Genomic DNA, 11,810 nt, shown 5'->3' on the forward strand with positions numbered 1-11,810 from the left:
CTTTGGGAAGGTGGATTAGCACACCTGCGTTCTTCTCCTGTCTGTTTTTCCAACTTTATTTATGCTGTTCGTCTTGTTTTAATCCCCTCTCCTTCCCTTGGCGTTTCCTCCAACTTTGAGAAGCTTCCCTCTGCCTAATTGAGAAAATTTCTTGTGGTTTGTGGAAAAGCTTAAAATAAGCCTGAAAGCAGCGAGAAGCAGCAGTGGGGATTCTTGTCTGGCTAGACAACAGTGTAAGCAATGCTTCTGGTGCAGCAGCATCAGCTGTGAGGTCTAGAAGAGCTCCCACAGCCCAGGGCAATCAGTGCCCATCTGCTGAGCACACGTGGTGCACCCCTGCTTATGCCAGAACACAACAGCTCCAGTTATGGAGGTTTGTGGATGGGCACTTTCCCTTCACTTAGCACCAGGGAGGACTATTTAAGATAAGAATCAGTTTTTAGAATGTGGGGTCTCTAATATCTTAATTAATTGCCATGAGATGATGCTTTTGGGAAGGAGCTGTGGCAGAACAGCTGCAGCACCATAGCGATGTGCTGGGAGCCCCAGCAGGGCTTTGGGCTCAGGGTGGGGGCACAGAACATGCAGCCCCACTTCTCCTGGGTTCCCCCACCTACAAATTGATCGATGTCTTTTGTCAAAACCCCAGTGACCTGTTTCACTGCCTTTATATCCCTGCTAAATGGTGAATGTTGCTCCTGAGGGTAATAAAGGAGAAGCTGTACATTTACCCCAAAGGTATCCGTTACGATTTAATAATGTTTTCTTCCCTTATTGTTTTATTTTTTTTTCATTTCCACATGAACTCTGCTGACATCACTTTGAGTAACGCTTTCCTTCCACTGTTCTTTTATCAAGTCCCCTGTTGCTTCAGAGCAATTTCCTGCAAACTGATGGTGCTGATGGCCCTGGGTTTGCATGGAAGTTGTTATTGCTGTGCACTTTGGGCAGGGGTGGGACTCTGTGTTCCAACAGGAAGGCTCTGCTGCAAGCACGAACCACTTGGAAAAGACACTTGTCAACAAGCCCCAAAGTCATTGCAGCCTTCATCTCGCACGGTGTTGTTTATTCTGCTTGACTTCAGTGAACGGATCTCAGAAAGTAAAGACAACACCAGGAAATGGTGGGTGTTTGTTCAAAGGGAAGTAAACCCAAATGCGCTTTTCAACAGCATTCACCTTTCAAGGTGCCAGCTCTTGTGAAGTTTCCTAGGCTGCCCACGCTCTTTGAAGCTGCGTTCCCACTCTTTGCCTCCCTGATGTTGACAATGTGCCTGGGAGCACAGCCCCTGATCTGCCAGCTCCCACCCATGTTACAGTCCGCAGTGAGACATCCTTTTTCCTTTTCCTACCAGGTATTTTTTAAATAAAAGGCAGACTCCTTAGCAGCAGCTTGGTTATTCATCAATATTATTAGATTTCCCTTCCCTCTCCTGGAGCTAGGAATAGAAACCTATGAAATTACTGTGGAGGATGCACTCTTAAAACAAAGCACCGTGTAAGGAGGATGTGAAAAAAAAAAAAAGAGTACAGCTGAAATAGAGAGAGATTTTGTGCACCAGTGCAGGGGGAATATTGCATACAGTACTCAGAGTATGAGCTGGCAGGAGCCTGGCAGGGAAGAAGCGTGGGACAGGCAGGCAGGCAGGATGCACCATGCCCTTGCCCTGTTGCTGGTGCTCATTTCTCCCGCGTTAAGTCATCCATGCAGCTTCTGGCCAGAGCCAGCAAGGCATAAAGGCACTTTGAGGAATACATTGGATTTTTTCCATGTTTCTGAAGCTGAGATGTACAGAGACTCAGAGAAAAGTGATGTCTCCTTGAAATCTTGGAGAGGTATTCCTGTTGTGCTGAGGGGCAAGGACACATGGACATGGACACTGCTGTCGGGACAGCAGGTGGCAGATGGGGCTGCGTTCCAGCTGGTTTGCACTACATGAATCAGGGAGAGGGGCAGCAGCAGGGATTCCTGCCCCAGCAGCACACTCAGGCAGGAGGCAACCAGACCTTCCTGGTCACATTCAGGTGTGGCATCGCATTTTTTCAGTGGGTTACACGAAGAAACTAAGTCTAAAGTGAGGGCTGTACCCAGAGTGCTGGGTGTTGGAGCAAGGGCTGGTTGGAGGGAGAGGTGCTCAAGGTGCATCTCAGCCAATTATGGCAGCAGGTGGCTTTCCAGTCAATGCTTGTGCTCCTTTTCTTTGGGAGATACCTATCAGCCTTGTCACAGCCTAACTCGAGCCTAGGGAATTTCTCGGTGGGCAATGCCTCATCTCTAATTTAACAAGCAAATAGAAAAGGCAGCCTTCCCCTTGATGGTAACAGGAGAGCAGCCTTCATCCTGCTGCTGCAGCCACTTCACTGTGGAGCCTGTTCATAACCCATGACATCATAGAAGCACAGCTGCTGTTCTGTTTCTGCTGCAAATATGAAGTGTGCAGATGTGGCACTGCCTACAGAAGTCTTGGGCTTCCCAAGAAGTTATTGTGCTGCCTTTCCATCACCTTTCAGGCAAGGGTTAATAAGGCCATAGCGTGGTAGATGACAAAACGTGGAATTTTTCTCTTTGCAGTTTTCTTAAGCACAAAGTTCACCTGTGGTTCAGTGTTTCGTTAAAATTAAGGCTGACAGCTTTTCCACTTAAATTAAATTAATGAGATGTTTGAACTAGTGCTAAACTGTTTGTGCAGATCTTTGATGCTTGATATCATCTCTGTGCTCCCTTCCCATGGGCACCCTCTTGTTGCTCCCCTGGCCATGCTGGGATTAAAGGAGCAGTTGGTACCAGCACTGGGAGCACATAAATTCACCAGAATTTTTGTACAGAACCATTCTTGTACAGGGGAAAAAAGTTTACTTTTTTTTTTTTTCAAGCAGTTTTCTGTCTCTCTGACCAAGAAGGATGCTTTAGCTGCCAGTCCAAGGTGCTGCCTGACAGCAGTTCTGTCTCACGATGCCCATGCTTTAGGAATATTTCTCTGCTTTGCCTGTTTTTGCAGGATTCTCACTTCACATCCACTTAACTCACCCTCTTCCAGCTATGCTACTCATGGTCACCTCCCTGCAGTTCTCACCCCTATTCTACAGGTGTTGCTGCTTCCTATCCCTTTCATTTAGAATGAGATGGGTTTACAGAGGCTGCTGATTAAGCTAATGAGCTTGTTTAGGCCAAAATGCATTAAGAAAGGCTCAAAGCAAAGGAGAAGGAGTGTATATAGCTTGAATTTGCCTTTTTCCTTGAGCTAGGAGCAGTGAGTGGGGTCTGCTTGCTAGTGGTGATCTGTAGGTGCTGCTAGGAGCTGCTAGGAGCTGCTAGGAGAGGTTGGATCCAATCTGGGAGCCAGCTTGGAGAGGTGACAAGGACCTCATGGTGATGGGAATTTTGCTCAGTGCTATTATCTGTTCCTTGAGCTCCTCTAGGAGGGTGCCTGGGAGCACATAGCAGCTATGAATGCTAGTGTTGTCATCCTAAGGACTGCAGTGCTGTGAGGAGAGCATCTAATTTGTAGCGCAAGCAGACAATAGCAGCCTTGTAGAAGATGAACAGAAAAATAAGCTTTGTGTAATTTGCTAAATCTGAGTACTTCCTTTGCTGTATCTTTGCAGAGGAAGACTTGCTTTGTTATAGGTCCCACTGCAGGGCAAAGAGGCTGGGAGCTGTGGTTGCCTGACTGAGAAGGGGAAGGAGCATGTCTGCTCTTTCTTGCTTGAAAATTAATCTGTTAGAGGAGTTAATAGCAGTAAAGAAGATGAGAAAGCAAAGTGTTTATGTGTCTTAAGAGATCTTTAGCTGTGGTCTGATGCCTCAAGGAATCAGGCATCTCAGTATTGTTTGCGGCCACAAAGTCTATGGTTTGTGGTGAAAACAACATCTGTCTCTTAAAATTTCAGATTTCCTCATTTCATCTTCTTTCACACCATCTGCATTGTAGCTCTGTTACAGTTCAAGATGGATGTAGGCAATGCTGTTGATAAGCACTTGCTTATCATCATTTCTGCGATCTGGTCTCTGTTTGGAGCAGTTGGAAACACCACCCAAATGGTCAGCTTGCAAGGCTGGAGCACACTTAGAATGAGCATCACTTGTTTGCAGAAACCCACAAGTTAAGTAAGCTGCCAGACTGTTTTGGCAAAGGGAAAAAAGTCACAATCGTTGCTCAAACGTGGTATCTCTTGGGCCATTGGTATTATTGCAAATATTATACTGAATAACAAATTACAAAGCAAGAATAAATGTCACCAGAGCAGAAGAGTGCTGTCCTTATGGTGAATGGTTTTTGGCAGAATGGTTTGTTACCCAGGATTCCTCTGCTCCAAGGAATTGAAATGGGACTAAATGTCGAGCTGTGTTTGCAGGGTGGTCTCTTGGCTGCTAACATTTCTATCAGGTCAGTGTATTCATGCAGAATCCAGATGCTGTTTTATAATCAGAGCTTTTGATATTCTTTGGGCAAAACTTTCTGCTTCTTTCTGAATCATCAAATGAATAGTCTAGCCATTAAGTTATTTTTAACATAGCATCCCTTTCCCTCTCTCTGCAACCATGATCTCTTAATATATGTAAACACAGGGGTGTTTAAAGGAGCAAATTAAAGATCCATCTAGAGCAAAGTACCTTTGATTTAGGGAGCAAAAAGTTCAGAAGACAAAAATGAACATATTGTATAGCCATGGCCTGTTAACTTTGTAGCTCATAGGCCACTGGGGGGAGAAAGAAAGATGGGTGCTGTGATAGGGATGGCTTTGATTGAATAACTCTTCATATGAGTTGTTTCTGCATGGGATGTCCAGTTAGAATGGCACTCTGGAATTACTGCCCAGCTGCTGTTTAATTATTGCCATATGGATCCATCAGGCAGCTTTGAGTAACCTGAGCCTTTTGGGCTGATCCTGTGTTTCTTCAGGATTATCAGTGAGTTTTGTGTCCTTTTCTGTTTGCATTCTCATCCGAGTTTTACAGCAAACAGCAGTGAGAAATGCCAGAGGGCAACTTTTCAATTCTTAGCAAAACAAAAATATGTGCCAGGATTCATGCATATATTCATGTGGACACCTGTGTTATTGAAACACATTTCCTCTGCTATTTGTGGTGTATTTACTTGAACTATTCTAAGATTCAAGTAATGCATAATACTAAAACTCTCCTGTGGCGCTTGGTAGGAAACACAAAACTTTTTATTCTTGGAAATGTTCCATTATATATTACTCACTCTTTCCTTCAAGTGTAGAGCTTTTTTCTTGGCTGGAACCAATGCAAGCCCCAGAGGTTCTCAACCTTCTTTGCTCTGACCAGGGCAAACCTCTAAATTCCTAAGGTCAATATTTGTTTAAAAAACACATTTCAGGGCAGCCCCACTTACTGCCTGGTACTGAATTTGCTTGTCAGCAACACATCTGCATCTTTGGTTAGCTTGTTTAGCTTATAGATCGGTGAGTTTTGGCCTCTTCTCCTCCCCTGTAGGGAGCTTTGGGTCTCATTCTCCTCTCAGGCTCATGTTGCAGGTGATTCACTCTTCAGGGAGATGTTGGCCATGTAAGGACTGAATCTGTGTCTTGGGGCTGGTGCTTCATGGCTGTCAATGGATGACAGACTGCTAAGACAGTACAATTAGGAGGAATATGGTGTGATGCTTGGTGGGAGGTGTGGCAAGGTCCTGCCTCACTGCTCAGATATCCTATCCATCTCCTCCTGTTTGACATACATCCAGAATATAGCTCTAAGCACATGTGCAGAACTTTATTGCTGTAACAAGCTTTATTGGCATGAATAACACTTGAGATGAAGAGCAGCAACAGACTTTTAATTTGGAGTGAGGGAAGAGTACCAGGGAAGACCTGGAATATCCTATATCTATATACATCTGTGCTGTGGTGTCACATTGCCACCCCGTCCTACTGGCACAGGTCCCTGACATGGGGGATTTACTCTGATACAGCACTGCTGTGAGGTGGTGCAGCCCTACCTCACCCCCTGCAGAGCTAATGAAATTAATCAAGAGTTCCTCCTGTGGGAAATCAGTGTGCTGGGTCTTCCTGTAGATGTGATCTAAACCTCCTGCCTTGTTTGCTACCATCAGGCTGAAGCAATGGCATTCATTCTGTATCTTCCAGCCAAACCTGGATTCAGGGTTTCTTATCCATGAAAAATCATAAATCAAAATAGTGGGACATGCCATGCTAATAATTGATTCTTCCAACAATATTTTTTCCCAAAGCTTAAATTGTTTCCAACAACAAGTTATAATGAAGACTAAGTGTATTTATGAAGCAAAATCATTAACAATGGATTAGACGGTGAAATCCAATTTTCTATTCCATCAGTGATGCTAACACAGACTCGGATTTCATTGATGTATTGGGCATCATTGTCATCCTCTTAACTGAGAGAAAAATTGTATTTGCCATTTTCCACTGGCTGCACTTGGTAGGAAGAACTGCATATTATACAAAGGATCAAGGCAGAATCCTACTGGAAAAAATATTTACAATAAAATAAATATTTCACAGGCATCTCATACACACTTTGTATTTCATTGTATTTAATGTATGAATGCAACTATTTTACTCACGTGGATGTGGATTTTTACTCTTATAGTTGATGAATTAAGGAGCTAAAGGTAGAGAAATATGTTTCTATTGTAGATGTTGTTAGGGCTTTATAATAAGTGCATACAGGCTACAGGAAACTTTCTAAGAGCAGTGTGTGGAGTTATTTTTTTTTAATAAGAATAGAACTTGGAAAGAAAAGGTTAATTCACCTCTTTCAAAGTATTAAGTTGTAAATTCCAGGTGTTTGAAGTTCTGATCCCTGCTTTTACACCAGATGTGATCAGCACTGCTGTGGCTGACCCTGCTCCCATGTGGCTTCCATGCAGCTCATCACAATGGGCTTCACAGGTGGTGGAATGGAAACAGCTGTAATTGTGGGTAGCCAGGGTTACTCCAGTGGACCGAGCCCAATTAAGATGACTAGAGATCAGGACTAATCTAACCCTACCCTAGCATCATCTGCAGGAGTTATTGCCTTGCTGCCCTTCTCCTGGCCAATTGGGAATATGTGTTAAGCAGCAGAGGCTTGGTAGTGAAACTCAAGGGAAAACAGAAGTTTAATTCTGCTCCTTGCTTTTGTCTACCCCAATGTTCAACTTTTAGCATTGTAAATAGCCTTTGGTAGACTAAACTGTATGAGGGAGGTCCATATGGCATGTGTGGTGGTCACTGAGAAGAGATGCTGGCAGTCTGCACAGTAAAGCTGCATCTTTATTCTACTTCACACAGAATAAATCCAAGCTAGCATTTGCTGGATCTTGTTAGGGACCGTTGGTTCTTCAGTGTTGTGTGCTGTCATTGCAAGGTCACTGGCTTACAGAATCATTAAGGCTGGAAGAGACCACTAAGATCCTCTATTTCAATGGTGAGCCCCTTGCCACCATAATATGATGCTCTGGGAGCTTATTTAGGTCTCAGAACAGTGGTCTTTTTCTCATATATTGGTCATTATTTTTTTCCCCCCTTTCTAAATCATTCCCTGCCAGAATAATATATCTGGATATCAGACCACTGAGTTATATATAGTAAAATGAAATACCAGATTTTCATCTCAATGTTATAGCAAGGCTGTGGTTGATAGAAAGGAGGGAAAAATACTTTATTTAGGGCAAAGCAGTTTTTTTTTTTTTTTTTTTTTTTTTTTTTTTAAAAACAACCTTTATTTTAAAAATATACATGAAAACTTCAAAAGCAAAAGCAAACATGACTTTACTGTAGACTTCTAATGAAATTTGTTTCTTCTATCATCTAAAAAAAACCTCAAACTGATCAACTTCTGATTCAGCTCCAGGTGACTGAAAGGAAATTCAAGCAGAAGGTAAGAAAGCCTTGTTGTGTTTGGATTTGTCTTAATGCACCCATGGTATTCTGTCACTGCTGTAAATTCTAGAGGATTTAATCTCCAGGCATGGGCTGCCCTTGTTGGAGGGATGGGAGAGGTATTGGGAAGGAAGACGTGCTAGAGGAGGTCTGTCATGATGCTTAGTGCCTCTGCCCATTGACAGAATGATTAAATACCAAACTGAGCTGTAACCTGGGGTAAGCAGCCAACAGGAGCCTTGCCTTTCCTCATTGCGCAGTGCAGCCACTGTGTAGTGCCAGAAAGCTCCCCTGTTTCCTGAAGGATTAGCAGCCCCAGAATAGCGCATTGGTAGCACACCTACCTGGGACCTGACACTGCAGACTCTGTTTTATATTGCCTTTTGGAAATAGCTCTGATGTACTTGCTGTGGGTTTGGGTCACTGTGGTGCTGAAGGATACAAACGCAGTGTTGCCCTCGCCATAAATGTCAGCATGGCAAAGATATTATACCTCCTTCACTAACAGCATGGGGCTGGGTTAACATCTTCAGCTGCTGAGTCACTGTGTAAATAACGTGAGGTCATCATCTGTATCTCCAGCATGTTGTCACAGGGGCTGTAGTGATAAAGAGGATACTAACATCAAGTACCCCATTCTGCTCCTCCAGAAGCTTTTCTGTCCAGCGTTCCTCCTGGGAAGATGAAGACCTCATACAGGCATGGGGAGCAGGACCTGTGAGCAAGGTTGGGCTGCAGATGCTCCCAGGGAACTTTAGGAGAAAACAAGCTACATTGCAGAGTCCATCCTGTGACTGGAAAAGAAATTCATTTCTTGCTGTTGAGGAATTCAAGTCAGAATGTGCCATAGGAAGCATTTCCCCAGGGGGTACGGCTGGCAGATGTATTGGCAAGCTCCCGCAGCCCACATCAGGCAAAACAAATGTTCACAAAACCAATAATAACCATTCAGAACCATTCAGTTCTGCCTTCAAAACCAGAGAGGCTCTGGAATGCATCTAAGATCGACTTTCTGCTTTGTAGATTTCCTGTGTGAATTCGTGTTTCCCTGCCACAGGGTACTGCTGTGAGAAGTGGACCATCCTCAAATGGGAGCAGCATAAGGAGAGGAACACTTAAATGTGTGCCCTACTGGGGAGAGAGAATGGAGATTGAATTGGAAGTGGCCAAAGAATAGGAGAGTTCACAGTAGGACCTATCTGATTTCTCTTGTGTGTCACCCAGAGAATATCAGGAGGTCACAGACTGGGGGGATTCTTCTTAATGCTGAAACTGTTCTCTTAATGTCACGGTTGTGTATTGCATGTCAACATCAAATACAACGGAGAAAAATTATTCTGTTTAGAAAATCATCAAAAGCTGTCTTCAAAGAATAATGCGTCAGGCCCATGTAAGCACTCTGACGTTTCTGATGTTGCCTTCATCCTCATTAGTCTTTAATGACTTGATGAGTGACTTCTTGTCTACTAAAAGTTGCAGAGACTTCTAACTTTATAAGCACCTTGCTTATCAGCAATGTCTGCTTTTGTTAGTCTTCCCTATTGCATTATAGTCTGTGTGCATTTAAGTCTTGCATTAAACAAAGTAGGGCTTTTATTTTTTCTGGGCAAACGCTACTCCTTTATGAATTCTGCAGGGTTTGTCCATTTCCAAATCAAATGGATGCGTTAAATTGGATTGGGACAACGAAGACCCAAGGGATGGCAGAAGATGCCATCTTCTGAAGCATAGCCTTCGCCTGGCTCAGCTGGGGTGGCTCAGTGTAACAAATCAGCTCTGTTTACCAAAGTGCTCCTGGTGTTTGCTGTGTGTATCCCTAAACGTCACTGCTGAGAAGCAGGCGAAATTCCCGCAGGTACACCAGTCTCAGCTGTTGGCTGTTGTTAGGGAAGGTAGCAGATTTCTAATCTGGGCAGATGTTTCTTTTTAAAGCAGGAAACTCTTAAAAAATAGATCTTTGATGTGATATGATAACTAGACATGAAGGGCACAACAAACTGATTGTGTTCCTGTTAGCAGAAATTGTGCCTGCTTGTGCTTTCTTGCATCTGTATTGGAGAAAAAAGCCTTTTCTAAAGCTTATCTGTTGTATGGAGCTCACATATATAGCGAGATGATGCAAGTTACCATTTTCCAGGGAATAGCATATGCAGTGTCCATTTTCTTTTAATTATTAGATATTTTTTAATGAAGTCACGTATCTCCATTGCTCTGAAAGCAGCACATCTCCAGACAGCATCATCCCCTTCCATCCCCTTCCACCATCACGTGGTGCATGCAGGTATTGCTCAACGGAAGCCTCTGCTGTGGGGTACAATTAATACCATTCAAAACAATGTGCCTGAGATAAACTACCAAGCGTGCTGCCTCAGAGGCGTCTATAGCTTATATTTAAGAGGATTGACAAGGTGTTTGGGGTTCTGTGAAAGAGAGAGAGATTTAAACTTGTGAAGGAACTACAAGTTCTCATCTTCCTTGGTGGTCTGAGGTTCTCTAATCCAAATACTTGCTTACATTTAATTAGAGACGGGCCCTGAAGTGACTCAGTGGGCTGTGTGCATGCTGAATCCACAGCTGAGACAAATTCATTTGCCACATGTAACACAAACAGGGCTGAGCACCTCGCTCTGAAATGCCTCAGAGATAAGGCTGGAAGTGATTGTCGGTTTAACACCCACTTTGGAAATATACACTCGTTGTAAAATCATGCCTATCAATGAAACCAAGCTGGAATTCAGCGTGTGAATTGCTGGAGTAAATATGCAAGTAAAATGCAATGGAACTAGCTAAAGGAGCCCTGGTGATGTGGTGTTTGTATCTTGTGGTTTCCATAGATACATGTGACAGTGTTTTGCAAACGCTTTACACCACCTGAAACATTTCTGCTACTTCAGAAATAATAATTACACTTAAGTGCCTTCTGTGGAAAACATTCCCTCAGTGTTTTTTGAATGGTGATAACTGAACGGGCTTTCAAAGGTCACTATGGCTTCCTCAGCTCTAGTCTCAACTTTCTTTCCCCTAAACTAGATGTGGAAGTAAAAAAGAGGCAGAGAAATTCCACAGCCCAAGGTCTATGTGTGTGATTTTATGATGGGCTTCAGGGAGAATAGATCAGTTTGGGACAAAAGGCTCAGATGGATACATAGTGTGTATGTAGCAAGGCTGGTTGTACAGATCTGATGAGGAGCAGCTGAGGGAACTGGGATGGTTCAGTCTGGAGAAGAGGAGGCTCAGAATGGATATTAGGAAAAACTTCTCAGGAAGAGCAGAGAGGCACTGGCACAACTGCCCAGGGACATGGTGGAGTCACAGCCCTCAAGGAGTCACAGTCCCTTGAGAAACGTGGAGATGTGGCACCGAGGGATGTGGGGAGGGTGGGTTGGGGTTGGAGTCGGTTTTCCAATTTTAGTAATTGTGTGATTCTACCCACAGTGGGTAGGGAGTGAAGGATCCATTGGGGAGATGCGGCTTTGAAAGAAGATGAGAGGAAGGGACAGAAGGAGGATTTAGAGCAGTGATGGGGTGAACAATCAGTTCTGCATCATGCAGTGACTTTGAACTTGGCAGGTAGGTGGGGAGGACAATCATCCCTTTCAGCACATGAAAGTATCCTTAGCAATGAGAACTTACAAAGAAAGGAACCTCGAACCTAAGGCAGCACTTTGCTGATGGGAAATTGCCTTTTTCTAGAAATGCAATTTCCAAATGAGGCCAATGGTTTGAAAGGTCTGGCCCCAGTGCTGGGATCAAACCATGGTGGAGCTCTGCATGCACCATGTTGTGCTGGGGCAAAAGCTGAATCTCTGGAGCCTCAGCCCCACAGAGCACAGTGAGTTCTGGCCACAGCTCAGATCCGGCGCTGACTGTGAAAGCTGAGCTCTGACAAAAATCTGGCTCATCTTATGAAGGAATAATTGAAACAGTCAGAATTATTATTCT

The 11,810-nt window shown here is 43.8% G+C and overlaps 1 long non-coding RNA gene across 1 annotated transcript; it reads left to right on the forward strand.

Moving 5' to 3' along the window:
• Window positions 1–3,375: 3,375 nt before the first annotated feature.
• LOC125699861 (uncharacterized) lies at window positions 3,376–8,481 on the forward strand. Its single transcript, XR_007379711.1, has 3 exons — window positions 3,376–4,387; window positions 7,834–7,866; window positions 8,451–8,481. It is a non-coding gene; the product is annotated as an uncharacterized LOC125699861 (long non-coding RNA).
• The last annotated feature ends 3,329 nt before the right edge of the window (window positions 8,482–11,810 follow it).

The sequence above is a fragment of the Lagopus muta genome, chromosome 13 (assembly GCF_023343835.1).
Source record: "Lagopus muta isolate bLagMut1 chromosome 13, bLagMut1 primary, whole genome shotgun sequence".
NCBI classification, from domain to species: domain Eukaryota; kingdom Metazoa; phylum Chordata; class Aves; order Galliformes; family Phasianidae; genus Lagopus; species Lagopus muta.